At 40.7% G+C, this 15,467-nt stretch overlaps 1 pseudogene; it reads right to left on the bottom strand.

Annotated features, from left to right (window-relative positions):
- Positions 1–3,362: 3,362 nt before the first annotated feature.
- Positions 3,363–15,467, bottom strand: part of LOC119494058 — a 145,336-nt pseudogene continuing 133,231 nt past the window's right edge.

Below are 15,467 nucleotides of genomic sequence, written 5' to 3'. Positions count from 1 at the left end.
TGTCCAAAAACTCCTCAACAGAGAGGCTCCTCTGCGCTGATTTTACACACAAACGGGCGTTTTCAAAGCATTCAAACATTTTGACTTAGCATAGTAGGAAAAGCACAGGTGTTACTAATAACACTAACGACGTTCTGTTCAAGTGTTCCAGTTAAACCAGGCAGAATGTTTTTGGCATTATTGGGTGAAAAAAATCCATAATAACCTTTCAGCATATTGTAATTCAAGTGTTCTGAGAGATAACTAGACTTCTGCACCTCCTCATGGCTCTGTTTACAGGCTTTAAAAAAATCTACTTTGGCAATCACAGGTCATTTCTGAGAGAGAGACAGCGTTCCTATTGGCTGTTCATTCAACAGAGGCAGCTGTCAATCACTGGAAAACTCCGATCAAACGGTCAAACTAGGCAGTGCTGATCAAATATGAATATTCTGTTACTGTAATGCCTATTTCTCTCCTCAGATGTTTTCAGAAACATCTTGTAGTGCACTGTTTAGCTGTAAAATTGAGCCAAGTTTGCTCCGGCTGGTGGGCGGTGCTTGGTATTTCCTCAACTGATCTCAACATGGCTGCCGGGTCACAAACTTTCTCTTGAACGTTTTATTCTCAGCCTGTAGGATTAGATTGAAACAGGAGGATGTCTGTATCAATCTAATCTAATATCTTATAGCTGATAAAAGCTGCAGTGTGTACAGAGCTGGACCTTTAGAGTTGAGGGATGGATAAATGGCTTTGAAAGTTTAATAATGCAGTTACAGTGAATAGAATCACACCGCAATACATCTTGATTTATGACGTGTTCAGTTTTTGTCATTTAAATTTTGTCTTTTGACTTTCAACATTGAACAACAAAACTGCAAACTATCGCCTAAAAATCAACAAAATTGGATCAGCACTTCCCTAAAACAGTCTAATGATCATAATCACCATCATAACCTTCACCGTGGTGGGCTGTTGGGACTCCATCAGACTGTAAGGTGTTACTGTTATCATACTTTTATTATTGACCCCTTGTATCTCGAGTATCAGTACGAACCACAAGGTATCCGAAACGAGTCAGGAGCGCGATTCATGAACTTGTTAGTTTTCTCTCAAAGAAGACGCCAGTTGCTTCACTACTGTGTCTAAAGAAAACAAATGCTGACTATTATCCCGACTGTATACAGATATTCCTCTGTAGTCTGGACCAGGACTTGGAGTTCCCCCAAAACCACAGAAATCTATCAACTGAATTTTGGAGGATGCAAATGTTAGCCCAATATTTGGGTTACACTATGCTCTACACTATCTCCCAGCATGATACAATGGTAACAGTTAGCATTATTGCATCCATGCAGTCCTTCTTTGCTGCACAGTGGAACCTTTAACCCTCATCCTACCGACATATTTAAAGGAGCAGTGTGCAGGCTTTAAGTGGCATCTAGCGGTGAGGTTGCAGATTGCAACGAACTGAATACCGCTCACTTTACAAGCGTGTCGGAGAACTACGATGTCCTTTAACGTACAAACGTGAGAGGCCCTCTCTATAGAGCCAGTGTTTGGTTTGACCGTTCTGGGCTACTGTAGAAACATGGCGGTGCAACATGGTGGACTCCGTGAAAAGGACCCACAATAAATCCCCCTAAATCCTACACACTGGATCTTTAACATACAAGGACTACCCAAGGGACGGCAAAGGCTGGGTACATCCTGGACAGGTCGCCAGACTATCACAGGGCTGACACATAGAGACAAGACAACCATTCACACTCACATTCACACCTGCGGGAAATTTAGAGTCAACAGTTAACCTGCATGTCTTTGGACTGTGGGAGGAAGCCGGAGACTCGGAGAAAGCCCACGCTAACACGGGGAGAACACGCAAACTCTACACAGAAGAGCCCCATGCCGAGATCGGACCCGGAAACCCTCCTGCTGTGACCAGCTAAGCGAGAACATCTGGAAAAAAAACAAACAGATTATTATTTAAGGGAAAGTTACAGTTAATTTGCACATCGTGTAAAAGGAAAATAGACAGAGCACATGAGGAAATCTGTGTCTGTCTCCTTCAAAATGAGTAACAGAGTGCCCTACAGCGTGCAATACTTTAAATTAGGACACTAACATGAACTCAATAAATAGTTCCATCTATCTGCATAGGGCAATACTGCATGGTGCTTTTGACTGGGGACCCTTAGGACCCCAATACATTGGTCTTTTTTTAAAAGCACTAATTAGACAATTTAACAGAAACAGAAAACAATGACATGAAGTCATTATAGGAACAAACTGATTGACAAAGTCATAAAAATTGTATTGACAGAATAAAGCACCTGCAAGGTATGACAAAAGGTATACGTTCTGGGGTCTGTGGAGACCCCAGTCGGTAGGATTAAAGTTAGTGAGAGTCAGACAACGTATCCTCATACTACAGTTTGTATGATTTCTTACGAAAAGTTATTCCTCATTTAGTCAGCTTCGGAAAAAACAACCAAAAGGGAAAAGAATTCAAAACAAAAACAAAACAACTGATTGGCTTATTAAAGATATAAACAGGGAATTCAAACGATGCTCTTCCTCTGTGTATATCGTTATCTCCAAGTGTTGTATTCACTTGAGTTTTTCTGAATTAACAAGATTACTATCTTGGAAATTCTGAGAAAGTTTTCATGGAAAAATCAATCTGCTAATGTTTCCTACCCCAAGGATATCTTGCTATGCAGTTTGGGTTTAATTTGCAAAGGCTTTGATAATCTGCCACCACAATACAACAGAGGTAAAGGGAATCCTTCAGTGTTCAAAGTGAAAAATGAAAACAAATTAATAGCAACAGAAACATTATCCTGACTTCAATGTGAACAATTTTCACTTTCGCTTCAAACTTCCATAGAAAAGAAAAATATTTAGGTAAGTCATTTCCTGGGCTACATTTTGAATCCCATGGGATGAGAGCGACTCTCGCTGACTTGTGCTGAAGCTGCTTTATCAAGAATAAAGAGACTGAGTTTATCTTTACTATATTAGACTCTATTTTAGAAATCAGTGACTCTATATTTAGGAAATAACATCAGTCCAAAGGCAAGCCTTGCTTTGGTACAAACAGTGAGCATAACTACATATGCTATGTCTCCCCCTATGTGTCAGATATTGCATTACTGTGCAATTGGGAGTTTAAATATACATTGAAGAAAAACCTGTCAGCGTGCTATTGATAATTTGATGAGATTGTTGTGCAGTCCTTATATCACTGGACTAACTGAGTCGTGGCTTGTGCTCTGTTCATCAGGATTGTGACATAACAATTACTGGTTGCAGCCAAAAGACAAAGAAAGGTTAGTAGCATGATATTTGTCAGTGGAACAAAAATCACACAACACTGACAGTTTGCAAAATACCACAGGCACTTAAACTTTAATAAATATTAAACATTAAGTTCTTTTTCATATGTACAAGATATCGTACAGAAAGATCCATGGATGCTTTTGCAGCTGCTGCAACTTAGAGATGTACCAATAATAATATAAAACTTTTAGAAAAGAAAACAAACTGGCCCCTCAAAGCTTTCTATTTTGGATACAGTTATTAATACAAAACAAGCTTGTTTATTTTATTATATTATATTTTTTGCACATAAATGAATGCACGAGGGACATCGCTTTTAGCAACACTGATAAAAAAAGCACCATACTTGACTGACCGTCAAAAAGAAAACGAATAGTTTTTCTCACTTATTTTGTTTTTCTATGTAGCTTAATGAGATATCAAAATATATCAAAAAATTCAGGAAGCACCACATGTTTGGCAATGTCCCTCAACATGCTGTATCTTTACTTCCTGAGAGATTAGAGACCCCCCCGACCCCCCACCCCCCATGTGGTCAGACAGACGTTTGCTTTGGAAAAGGCAACCCAATCCAAGCAGTGTAAACTTTACACAATTCAATTAAACCAAAAGGAAACTTTGACTTTTCTGATTGTATAGCATTACCATATGGCTTTCAGGTATAGGGTATTCAGAGTGGAAGGAGACATTTTCATCTTGTCCTACAGTAGCTATTATTAGGGAATGAGATATATCTGTTTGTGGGGAAATTGAGCTGCAGTCCAGGGCTGTAATTTAATATGGAGACGGTAATTTGGATTCTAGGTGGTAGGCTTTGTTGCTATATAAGTGCCAGTAGGGATAATGCCATTTCACAAACAACATTACACCTTATCTACATCGTCGATGAATCCTCTAACAAGACTGTGGGAGGTTTGAGGGGATATAAAAGCTTGGATTTGTGAAGCCAAACTGGCAAACTGAATGTACACTTTCATCCCTTCTGTTTCTCATTATTGTGTTGACACAGGTGAGGCGATTTGCTTCAAATCTGCTACAATCTGTACTCTAAAGGGCTTTTTCTTTGTTCAAAGCAACTGTTTAAACATTTGGCCACAATATTCTCTCTTTGCAACTGTCCTGATTGTCATATGGGAGAGATTTTTCGTTTCATGGAGAGGCCTGATAAAAAAATCACGGCAGTTCAGAGGGGTTTAAACCGCTTACAAAAGTCTGTAAAGAAAACGTTCATCTCTATAAGAGAAACGAGTCTCTTATCGTACTGCGTGGCCTCTCTTCATCCTGAGGAGAAAGTTCCTCTTCTCCTCCAGAAGCTCCTGAATGCGTTTGTTCTTGGTTCTCTCTCGGAGGTTGACCCGACGCCTTGGGATCAGATTGTTCTGGGAGTTGTCATTGTCTATGCCGATGATCCTGTGGTATATGACGTCGATGGAGTTGTTCTCGCTGTTCTCCTCTGGTCTTCGCTGAGTTCTGGTGACGGTTGTGACGACTGGTTTTTCTGTCGTCAGAGTGACGGTCGTGGGAGGCGAGGCAGTGGCGGGGGTCTGAGGTTGTCGTGGGAACAGGGACGCTCACAGGGATGTACTCGGACAGTTCCAGCCAGGGCGAGGAAGCGAGGTCTGTCATATCATCACTGTTGATGGTCGGGATCACCATGGTGAGGCTGTCATCTAGCACCATGGTGTCACTGACAACTCCAACATGGCCGTAGGACACTGTGATGTCATCACCACTGAGAATGGTCCCGCTGGTTACTGTGACATCACCGCTGCTGGTCATTGTGACGTCACTATACGCCATGGTTCCACTCGGCATGTTGACTTCTTCAAAATCAGCTGTTCCAGTCGGTGTTATGACATCGCCAAAAGTGCTGGGTGTTGTGGCTGAAGCATCATGATACCAGAGTGGAGTTTCATCTATAGTTGCTGTGTTGTTATTAATGTACGGTAACATTGATTCTGGACTCAGGCAAAGGCATGCCTGCAGCTGTCGCATATACAATAGTACTGGATGAGACAGTGGAAGAAAAGTACTCTCCTAGTTGTTCTGGACTTGAATATGGAGTGGGGGATGTGGTATAATATGAAGGAACAGTTTGGAATTGTTTTCTTTTTGGGATTAGTTTTAGCCTTATTCTGATTAACCTTGGCCTGAGAGTTTGTGGCATTTTTGGGACCTGGTTTTGGGATCTTTGAGGATTTGTCTTTGTTTGTTTTTTCTTCGTAACTTGTGTCTTTGGCTGAATGTTCTTTTTGGGCGTGGGTTTGGGTTTTTTCGCTGGAGTCTTCTTCACTGGAGGAATCTTTTTTGATAGTGGTCTTTACAGGGGGAGTCTTTTGGAGTAGTCTTTTTGGGAGTGGTCTTTTTGGGAGTGGTCTTTGGTGGAGTAGTCTTTTTGGGAGTAGTCTTTTTGGGAGTGGTCTTGGGTGAGTAGTCTTTTTGGGAGTAGTCTTTTTGGGAGTGGTCTTTGGTGGAGTAGTCTTTTTGGGAGTAGTGTTTGCTGGAGTAATCTTTTTGGGAGTAGTTTTTGGTGGAGTAGTCTTTTTGGGAGTAGTGTTTGGTAGAGTAGTATTTGGTGGAGCAGTGTTTTTTGAAGTAGTGTTTATTGGAGTAGTGTTTTTGGAGTAGTGTTTATTGGAGTAGTATTAATGGAGCAGTGTTTATTGGAGTAGTGTGTTTTGGGAGTAATATTAGCTGGAGTAGTGTTTATTGGAGTAGTGTTTTTGGGAGTAGTATTAGGTGGAGTAGTGCTAATTGGATTAGTATTAGGTGGAGTAGTGTTAATTGGAGTAGTATTAAGTGAGTAGTGTTTATTGGAGTAGTGTTTATTGGAATAGTATTAGGTGGAGTAGTGTTTAATTGGAGTAGTATTAAGTGGAGTAGTGTTTATTGGAGTAGTGTTTATGGGAGTAGTATTAGATGGAGTAGTGTTTATTGGAGTAGTATTAGGTGGAGTAGTATTTATTGGAGTAGTATTAGATGGAGTAGTGTTTATTTGAGTAGTATTAGATGGAGTAGTGTTTTCCGGAGTAGTCTTTTTTGTGAGTAGTATTTGGTGGAGTAGTCTTTTTGGAGTTAGTCTTTTTGGGAGTAGTATTTTGGTGGAGTAGTCTTTTTGGGAGTAGTCTTTTTGGGAGTAGTATTTGGTGGAGTAGTCTTTTTAAGAGTTGTTTTTTCTGGTTTGTTTTTCGGGGTATTGCTGTTCCCTGAGGTATTCTTTTTTGGAGTCACATTGGTTTTCTTTTTGGGATTGATCTTTTGGTGGAACATCTTTTCTTGTAGTATTTTTAGTGCAGTATTCTTTTTGGGATTGATCTTTGGTGGAATCACCTTTTTGGGTTTTTTCTTTGGCGGAATCTTTTTGGGCTTGGATTTTAGTGGGCTGTCTGTTTTTGTACTGCTTTCTGTTGGATTCGTCATAGTTGGACTGGTTGTTGCTGGAAGGTTTGTGGTAGTTATCATACCAGATGTTGTTGGACTATTTGTAGTGCTCTGTAACTGTGGCTCTGTGTTCCTCGTCTATGTCTGGGGCCAGGCAGAGGTAGGGGATCAGCAGTAACATCGGGAGAAGTTGTAATAACGGAGGTGGTTGCCATGGGAAACGTAGTAGGGAAGACAGGAGCACTGGTGGCAGTTGAAGGATGAGTGGTGATCATTTGTGTAGCACTTAGTGGGGAAAGGGTGGAGTGAGGAACAGCAGCGGTAGAGATAGGAGGATGAGTGGTGGTCAAGGGATCGTTGGTAGAAGCTGAAATGGTGGTGACAACAACAGCTCTGGTGGGTTGGATGGTGGTGAAGTCAGAGCTGAGGGTGCTGGTGGTTGGAGGAGTTGTAACCCTGGGAAGGATGGAAGTGGATGTGGAGGTGGAGTTGGGTAGAGGCTCTGTAATGGTGACATTGCTGCAGGACTTGCAGCACATGCGCTGGTACTCCGGTAGAGAGCAGTAGCGCTTCAGCACCTCCATACGACAGAACACGGAGCGGTCTCCATGACAACGCTGGCCTGTGGAGGAGAGAACAGAGAGCTGAGACTGGGTGCAGCCAGCGGTAGAGACTACGAAGACGTGTGTATTTATGCATCTTTGCTGGGAAATTGTCTTGACAGAATGTACAAGAAGAATGTTAGCTTTAGTCTTTGTGTGTTCGTTATACATAAAGTAAATGCATATGTGTGTGTGAGTGTGTTGGTTCCACACCGTGCACAGTACAGTAGTAAAGCCAGACCATTAACAGAGGATGCAGGAAGGAAGAGGAGAAAAAACCCAAACACCAAGAGCAGTTGTGAGATTAGTCCAAAGCAACTGAAATGGAAAAAGAAGGGTCGCCAGTCTTGTGTTGTAAATATAACCGCTTCACGTCGACATTTTTCTAATTTTTGACTTCCTCTTGCAGCTTTGCGTTGCCTTCGCTTCAGGTGTGCATCATTTTTTCAGTTGTTAAGTTTGAATCACTTGACTTGTACCCTTTTTTGTGTTCTCCCGACAATGCTTGACATTTTTCTCTGACAAAGGATCTAGCCAGTGAGCAGTCCCGGTGAGAGAAAGATCACACTTTTTAAAACATTTTTATTTGATACAACTTTGCTGTTGAGAATGACAGTAACTGAAACAATGAGATGTACGCCCCCCCCTGCTCAATATATAGATATATTCTTTTCTTAAGAAAATAATTCAACTGTATCGAAAGTTACAAGTTCACAGTCACTTTGGTAAAACACTTCATTACTTGGAAATCAACCAGTCAATCTGTTTATCGATTGAGAAAAAAAACAAAACATGAAGTACATAAATGATATTTGCTGTTTTAAATGAAATACATAATTTCCATGATGATGTAAAAACTGGAATGGCACATTAAGTGTCATATGAAACATTTACAAAACATTAATAAAATTTCCCTGATAAATCAAAGTGCATATAGACGCAGTGCACGTAGTCCATCTGAATGTTTCTTCAACGTTAGCCAAACGTTAGCCAGCCCCACGCAGCAGGCCAGTGAAGCCACAAAACAGTTACCCATAGTATAGAATATTATAGAAGAAGATAACAGTCATGAACATTATTAAATACAGTCAACACCAATGTTATATACAGTCCCACTGCTAGGTCTGGCTTGGTCTCATACAGTCCAACTCCAGCAGAAGGAAACCTTGGATAGCTCGCTACATAGTCACAACAGAAATATGTGATCACAATACAATGACAAGTCTGAAGTGTTTTTTTTTTTTTTTTCTAGATGCCATATGTGTCGATACCCTAGGCCCTTTGTAAACCCTTCCCAGTAGTCGGACATTTGGTCCAACATCACCTTGGTAGGTTTTTGATGGTTGGCGGGTGTGAGTTTGTTAAGTTGGTTTGAAGCTGCCTCTATTCCGAGTGAAACTTTGAATGAGTAAAGCCATCTCTTTTCACAGATAAATGCCATTACATTCAATCCAAGATAAGGCATTGTTCATGTGGTTAATGTTCATCAACATAAAATGAGATCATCGGACGCTCTCAAATCAAAGTTTATGAGGTATTTCTGTATCTGATCGCAATGTGTAAAAGCCCGAATGATGAAGCTCCCTCACACACACACACACACACAGACACACTTTCACTGACAAGACTGGTATATGTCATTCAATCGCGCTTTCATTATCATCTAAACTAACACACACATGCATGCCATGCACACACACACAGATGCCTTAACACACTCTTGTATACACATTCACACACAGGTGATGGATGCAAATGTGCATGACAAAACGGGACCCTATCCTTAAAGAAACGAGAAGCGACAGTAAACCACTGATCCATCTGAGAGAATGAGAGGCAACTAACTGACCAAGTCCTGCATAATATAGGTCTAACCCCTTCCCCCCCGAAACACTTTAACCTTTATTAAATATTCATCTGTATTCATGTAAAATCAATAAAAAAATACACATAACAGTCAAGGATCTAAGCGATCAATAGCAGTCCAAAGGTTTTAGGCAAATAAGCTACAGCTTATTCATGGTAAAACATTATTAATATTATTGTTACTCATATAGATTTAGATTTATAGGTATATATAAATACAAATATATTTATAGATGTATTTGTTTAAAGTCTGCAAGCACAAATAAGCTGCATTTATTGAACTTTAGTATAACAGTCAAAGAGAGGATGGCTGATGATGAGGTGAAATGGGAAGCAACCTCAAGCGGTCAGACTACCCTGTTTTTTTTTTTTGTAGTGTGTTTTTTTTAAACTCTCTTCAAGATTCTTCACCTCGCAGTTCCCCCTCCCCCCTCCCCCCCAAAAATCAAAAGGTTTACTGATGTCACTTCCTGTCCCTGTGCTGAGTTCCTGTCAATCTGAGAATGGAACGTAGAATGAGACGCCATTCTCATCCTCCAATGGAACCAGGATGTCAGATGAGCACTTTAGCAAAGATGTCCTCATTGTGACGAGATCACATTCACAATAAAGCTTTCATATTTTTTTTTTTGATAACGTTTTTTTTTTTTATATATAGATATTTATATCTGTTTATTTTCCACACCTGTTTCTCCCACAATGACAGTGCGCTACAAAAAGGAAAAAAAGCGCAGCTGCATCTCGGGAGTGGTAACCCATGACAACACGCAGCTAGCTCGCGCAAAACATGGCCGCCAAATGCAAAGGGGGTTCCCCTTCACACGTGAACGGCTCTCCGACACGTCTCAGGAGGTGCCCTTGAAAACCTGTTCGCCTCGCCACTTCGAATCCTTTTCACATCAAATATTTTGTTGATCTTTTGAGTTTTCGACTGGCCAGCGGTTACAACACAATGCTCCACAGAGGAGAGAGAGATAGAGAGAGAGACAGAGCAAGAGAGAACCAACTAGCACACACAGGAGCCAGAGACCTCCCCCCCCCCTCCCCAGAGTCAGAGCCGTCTCAGACACACAGAGAGAGAGGCAACATCCCCCCCCCCTAAAAGAGAAGCGAAAGCTTTGCCGCTCGCTCACGGGCGTGGGCACAGGCACGGGCCGAGGGGGAGGTCAAGGGGCCAGCCGGGGCCGGCCCTGAAGAGACAGGAGGACAGAGATGGGCAGGGCCCAGCAGAGGACAGACATGCAGCTGCGGCTGCCGCTGTGGAGACCAGGCTGGGAACTATAGAGGGAGGTTTTACGTGAGGAAGATCTTCGGGAAGGGGTTGGGGCGAGACAGCCACTGGATCAGGATGTTGCCGTTCTTGTTGAGGTCTGATGAGCCCTCTGCAGGAAAAGAGGAGAGAGTGATGCAGTAGTTAAAGTGGGAAGGGAACTCTTTTAACGGTTATTGTGATTACCTATCCCGGCATCTTTATTTCCTACACTGATATCAGGGTTTGTACAGAAGCCCTGATATCAGCGGGAAACAAGTTTTGCTCAGATCATTTTACTTATTTTTAACGGATGGACAGAAAGTAACTTTTTTTTTTTACCTGGCAAAACTTTTTTACCACCTGTTTCACAGATGACAAAAAGGAACTTGGAAAGATTATCCAAGCAAAACATTTTTTTTTCACCTGTTCTTAAGTCATTACGACGGAGTATTAGGGCCACATTGAGGGAAAAAAAAAAATTGGAGATTTCGAGAATAAAGTCGTAATATTACGAGAAAAAAACGTAATTTTATGAGAAAAAAAGTCGTAATATTTTGAGAGTAAAGTCATAACTTTACGAGAAAAAAAGAAAAATACACATAAAATTACTGCTTTATAATATTATTACTTTATTCTCGTAAACCTATGACTTTATTATTGTAATATTGCAACTTTATTCTCTTAATATGACTTTTTTTCTTGTCTCATTTTCGAAATCTCTAATTTTTTTTTTTTCCTCAATATGGCCCTAATCCCGTCGTACCATAGTCTTACAACAATGATAATAAAAATGAAAATATAAACAAAAAACAGTTATTCATTTCCATTTTAAAAATCACAGGGAGCCACTGGAGAGGAGCTAAAGAGCCGCATGTGGCTCCGGAGCCGGAGGTTGCTGACCCCCGCCCCAGATGGACCCCCCAGGTTTGGAACCAGTGTTTTAATAAACTGAATTTTTTATTACAATTGTGTGTAAACAAATTAATTTCAGTGACTCTGGAGTTCCTCAACACTCACTGGGACACGGATCCAGGCGGCAGACTCTGATGGTGTCGGGCTTACTGTCCAGACACAGGCCCGATGGTGTGTCCCTGGTGTGGCACAGAGCCTGCCTCTGCTGGGTCCCGTTACCGCATGTCACTGAGCACTGCAGATACAGGACATGAACGCAAATCACAAAGCCATATAAGTACATGATGTTTTTAAATCATAATCCTTGGTTTACTGTAAAGTAGTAATAGTGAAACATCATCTGTTTCCCAGAGGATTGATGTCAACGCTGCCAAGAGTACAGTTCTGAGGAAGTCTGATATTTAAAACACTGAATGCCTCACAGAAACACCAGCTGTTGGGCTTCACTACAAAAATATCAGTGCAAGTATTTTCCCTGCAAAGTTTACTGCATTTTTCTGTCTGATTTTTGATTCCCCGGTGACCCGTGTTCAGCGTACCTGCGACCACGGACCGACCCTCCACTGGGTCGGGCAGGGGTGTCGGTTGCAGGGCCTGCGAGTCTCGGGGCCGGTCGTCGTTGCAGTGTTTATTGTGGATGGAGCGCGTGGTGTTGTCGTCTGACGGCTGGACACAGCTGACCGAGCGGATTTGCATCCCCGTCTTTCCACACGCTTGCTGCAGTTCTGCACTCCCCCGTCACCCAACTGGAGAAGATCACAGAGAGAGAGAAAAAACAGGAGTACTGAGGGCATTCAACATGTCAACATTAAGTAAATGAAAGAGGAGGAAAGATGGAGCCAGAAAAAGTCTGTATCACAGATTTGCTATATATATTTTTTGACATATAACACAATGCATACATGGGTGGAGGGCAGGGCTTCTGGTTGCAGTCTCTGGTGTCTCCTCTCGGTTTCATGTTGGATTTGTTACAGAAGCTTTTGTGCACCATCTTACTGTCAACTTTTCTTCTGCACCCATATCGCAGGTACTGCTTCCCTACAGCGAGAGGGCGAATTGTTTCAAATTTAAGCACCAGAAAAAAACACAAGAGAGGCATGAAGTATTTTTATAGTTGGCTCTACTGTACCTCCGCCGCAGGCTTGGAGCAGTAGGACCACCTCTTGGAGCCCACTCATAGGCGCTGTCCTCTACCAGCATGTTGTTCTGAATGGCCGTGTCACTGTCCATGTTCATCATGTACTTATAGGACAAGTTCACGTCCTCGTCTCCGTTAATTTCATCTACAAAACAGACGGAAGTCACAAAACCTAATGAACACTTTAGATAACTGACATCATTTCAGACAAAAACATTTATATATTCTGAGTGTAACTTAGATTTTTGTGTATAACTAAACTCTGGGGCTGTCCTCAAAGAAACTCTTAGTCGAATAACACTCATACCATTTTGTCGACTAATCAATTAGTTGATTTAATCACAAAAATATCACATAAAAGCACCACTTTAAATGTTTACCAGAGATGTGCTCAGTTAAGTTATTCAGCTTCTAAAAGGCATAAAAACGACTAATCGACTAATGAAATCTTAGTTGACTGAGACCAAAACAACCGATTAGTCGACTAAGACGGGGACAAGTCCAACTAAAATTCAACACTATTTTCACTCAATGTGTACCATGATCAGAATTCCATGTCTGAGAGGACCGGTGGTCTGAAGCGTCTCCTGTCGTTGTCATTCTCGTATTCCCACTCCACGCCCTTTTCTATGACCGAGTGGGATTCTGGGTAATCGTTTTCCCCGTTCAAGAAGAACACTCCTGACGCCACGTTCTTTACAGCTGTAGATGAGAGAGAAAAATATTCATTAGCTCCGTTTTTCCCCTGGAACTAGGATCCTTTTGAGGAACTCTTTGTTTCGTTTCGACCACAGCAGGGACCAGGGTCTAAATATGTTCTGGGGATATTTACCCCCAAAAAGACCCTGGTCGGCGGGGTAGTACTTTCTGAAAGTACCAGAACTTTCTGGGTTTGTAGGGATGACCGTCGCTGATCGGTCAAACACCACACACACACAGAGCTGCTGCTTCAACTGTACCGCTTCATTCATAAAACAAGGAACACTTTATAATAACCATCATTTATAAATAGTAATTTGATTGTTAATTAAACTTAGTTAATAGTTATTTTACTGTTAACAAACAATGAAATGATAAAGTATTTGTTAATGATTAAGATATTGTTTGTAAAACATCTATAAACATTACATAAGTAGATATTTGTAATACTTTGTTAATGGTTATTTGGATGGCTATTATAAAGTTAAAACTGCTGATTATAATACTTTGTTAAATGGTTAATAAATACTTTGTAAAACATCTATATATATTATTTAAATAGTTAATATTTTGTCAGTGGTTAATAATTGGTTTCTGGTCCATCTATCTATGTAATGTTTATAAATTGTTTTACAAACAATTTCTGAAAAAATCCTTTTGTAATTATTAACAAATCCTCAATATAGTAAGTATATAAAATGTTATAATGTGTGCATCAATAAACTGTTAATAGTTTACTAATGAACTCAGAGTGTAATTGTTATCGCCTCTCATCAGCTATTATACAACATTACAAACTATTTGTTTCACATTACACAAACAAATGATAAAATAACAGAAATAATAGCATTACCAATAATTAGTAAACATTATTAATTATCAATTTACCATTTATAAATGATGGTTATTATAAAAGTTTTACTCGAGGAGGTACTCTAGTATTGATTTAGGACGAGTGGAGAGCATTTCTCTTTGTTTGGTAACATTAAAAATAAAGTTAGACTCTGCTGTCGGCTTCCCAACTCATTTTAAAAAGACAGAAAGAAAAATATTGATTACATTTTTTACCACACGTATACAATACAATACAATATAAACACACGGAAAAGAAAAAAACAATGTCAAATACCTAAAGTGTGTGAGGTTGCTTTGAGCTCTTGGATCAGTAGGTGTCTCGCTCCTCGTGGGATCTCAAGAACTTTGAGGAAACCTGAAATGAAACACACATCTGGTCATTTTTCCGGACTAAAAGCCTCGGCTAATCCAGTAAAGAGCTCTTACTCATTTCAACCGAGTTAAAGCCCTCACAGTCTTTACTATTTTCATCCAAAGTAAACATAACAAATCTGGGAATCGTAGTGCTGTAACGTCGGTCTGTTCTCACGTCAAGGTTAGATAACATACTGATAAACGTCTCGGCATGTAACTTTAAACTGAAGCCATTTATGTGACCTTAGATTATAACTGTTTTGGAGAATAACATACTTCTGGCTTAAGTATGTCGGAAGTTTGCCAGAGATGATCTTATAGACTAGGGGTCTACAACCTGCGGCTCCGGAGCCACATGCAGCTCTTTAGCTCCTCTCTAGTGGCTCTCTGTGCATTTAAAAAAAATGGAAATGAATAACTGTCTTTTGTTTACATTTTCATTTTTATTTATCATCGTTGTAGTACGACGGTACGATGGAGTATTAGGGCCACATCTTTTTTTTCTCTTAAAGTAATGACTTTATTCTGTAAATCTCAGATGTTTTTCCCTCAATGTGGCCCTAATACTCCGTAGTACATTGTCTCTTTGGCCCTCACTGCATTAGACTTATATACTATATACTTAGACTATAAACTGTGTTACCTTCATCACAATGATCAAATGTTTTGCGGCTCCAGACAGATTTTTTTTTTTGCCTAAAATGTCTCTTTTGATAGTAAAGGTTGCTGACTCCTGTCATAGACTCACGTGGAAACAACTCAGACCTCACTGAGGTTTGGACATTGTTGCACACCGTCCTCTAGAGGGCGATGTTTAGCTGAAAATGACTGAACATGGTGTCCAGACTGTATTTATCCTGTACTTCCCAGCGTGATAGACGGCGGCTACATTGATGTCATGTCTGTCCTAGATTCAGATAAGGGTTATAGTGCCTGTTGGTGTGTGTTCACCTGTTTCTTGGCAGCACGTGTGATGGTGTCTTTGAAGGTTTTGCAGCTGGAGTTGTCTCCTCCACACACTCCGCACTTGTCCTCTTGCTTCGAGGAGCCGACCACTCCGTCACAGCCCACTTTCTGTTCATGAACG

The sequence above is a fragment of the Sebastes umbrosus genome, chromosome 9 (genome assembly GCF_015220745.1).
Source record: "Sebastes umbrosus isolate fSebUmb1 chromosome 9, fSebUmb1.pri, whole genome shotgun sequence".
Classification (NCBI taxonomy): Eukaryota; Metazoa; Chordata; class Actinopteri; order Perciformes; family Sebastidae; genus Sebastes; species Sebastes umbrosus.
This window is presented reverse-complemented; position numbering and strand designations above follow the sequence as displayed.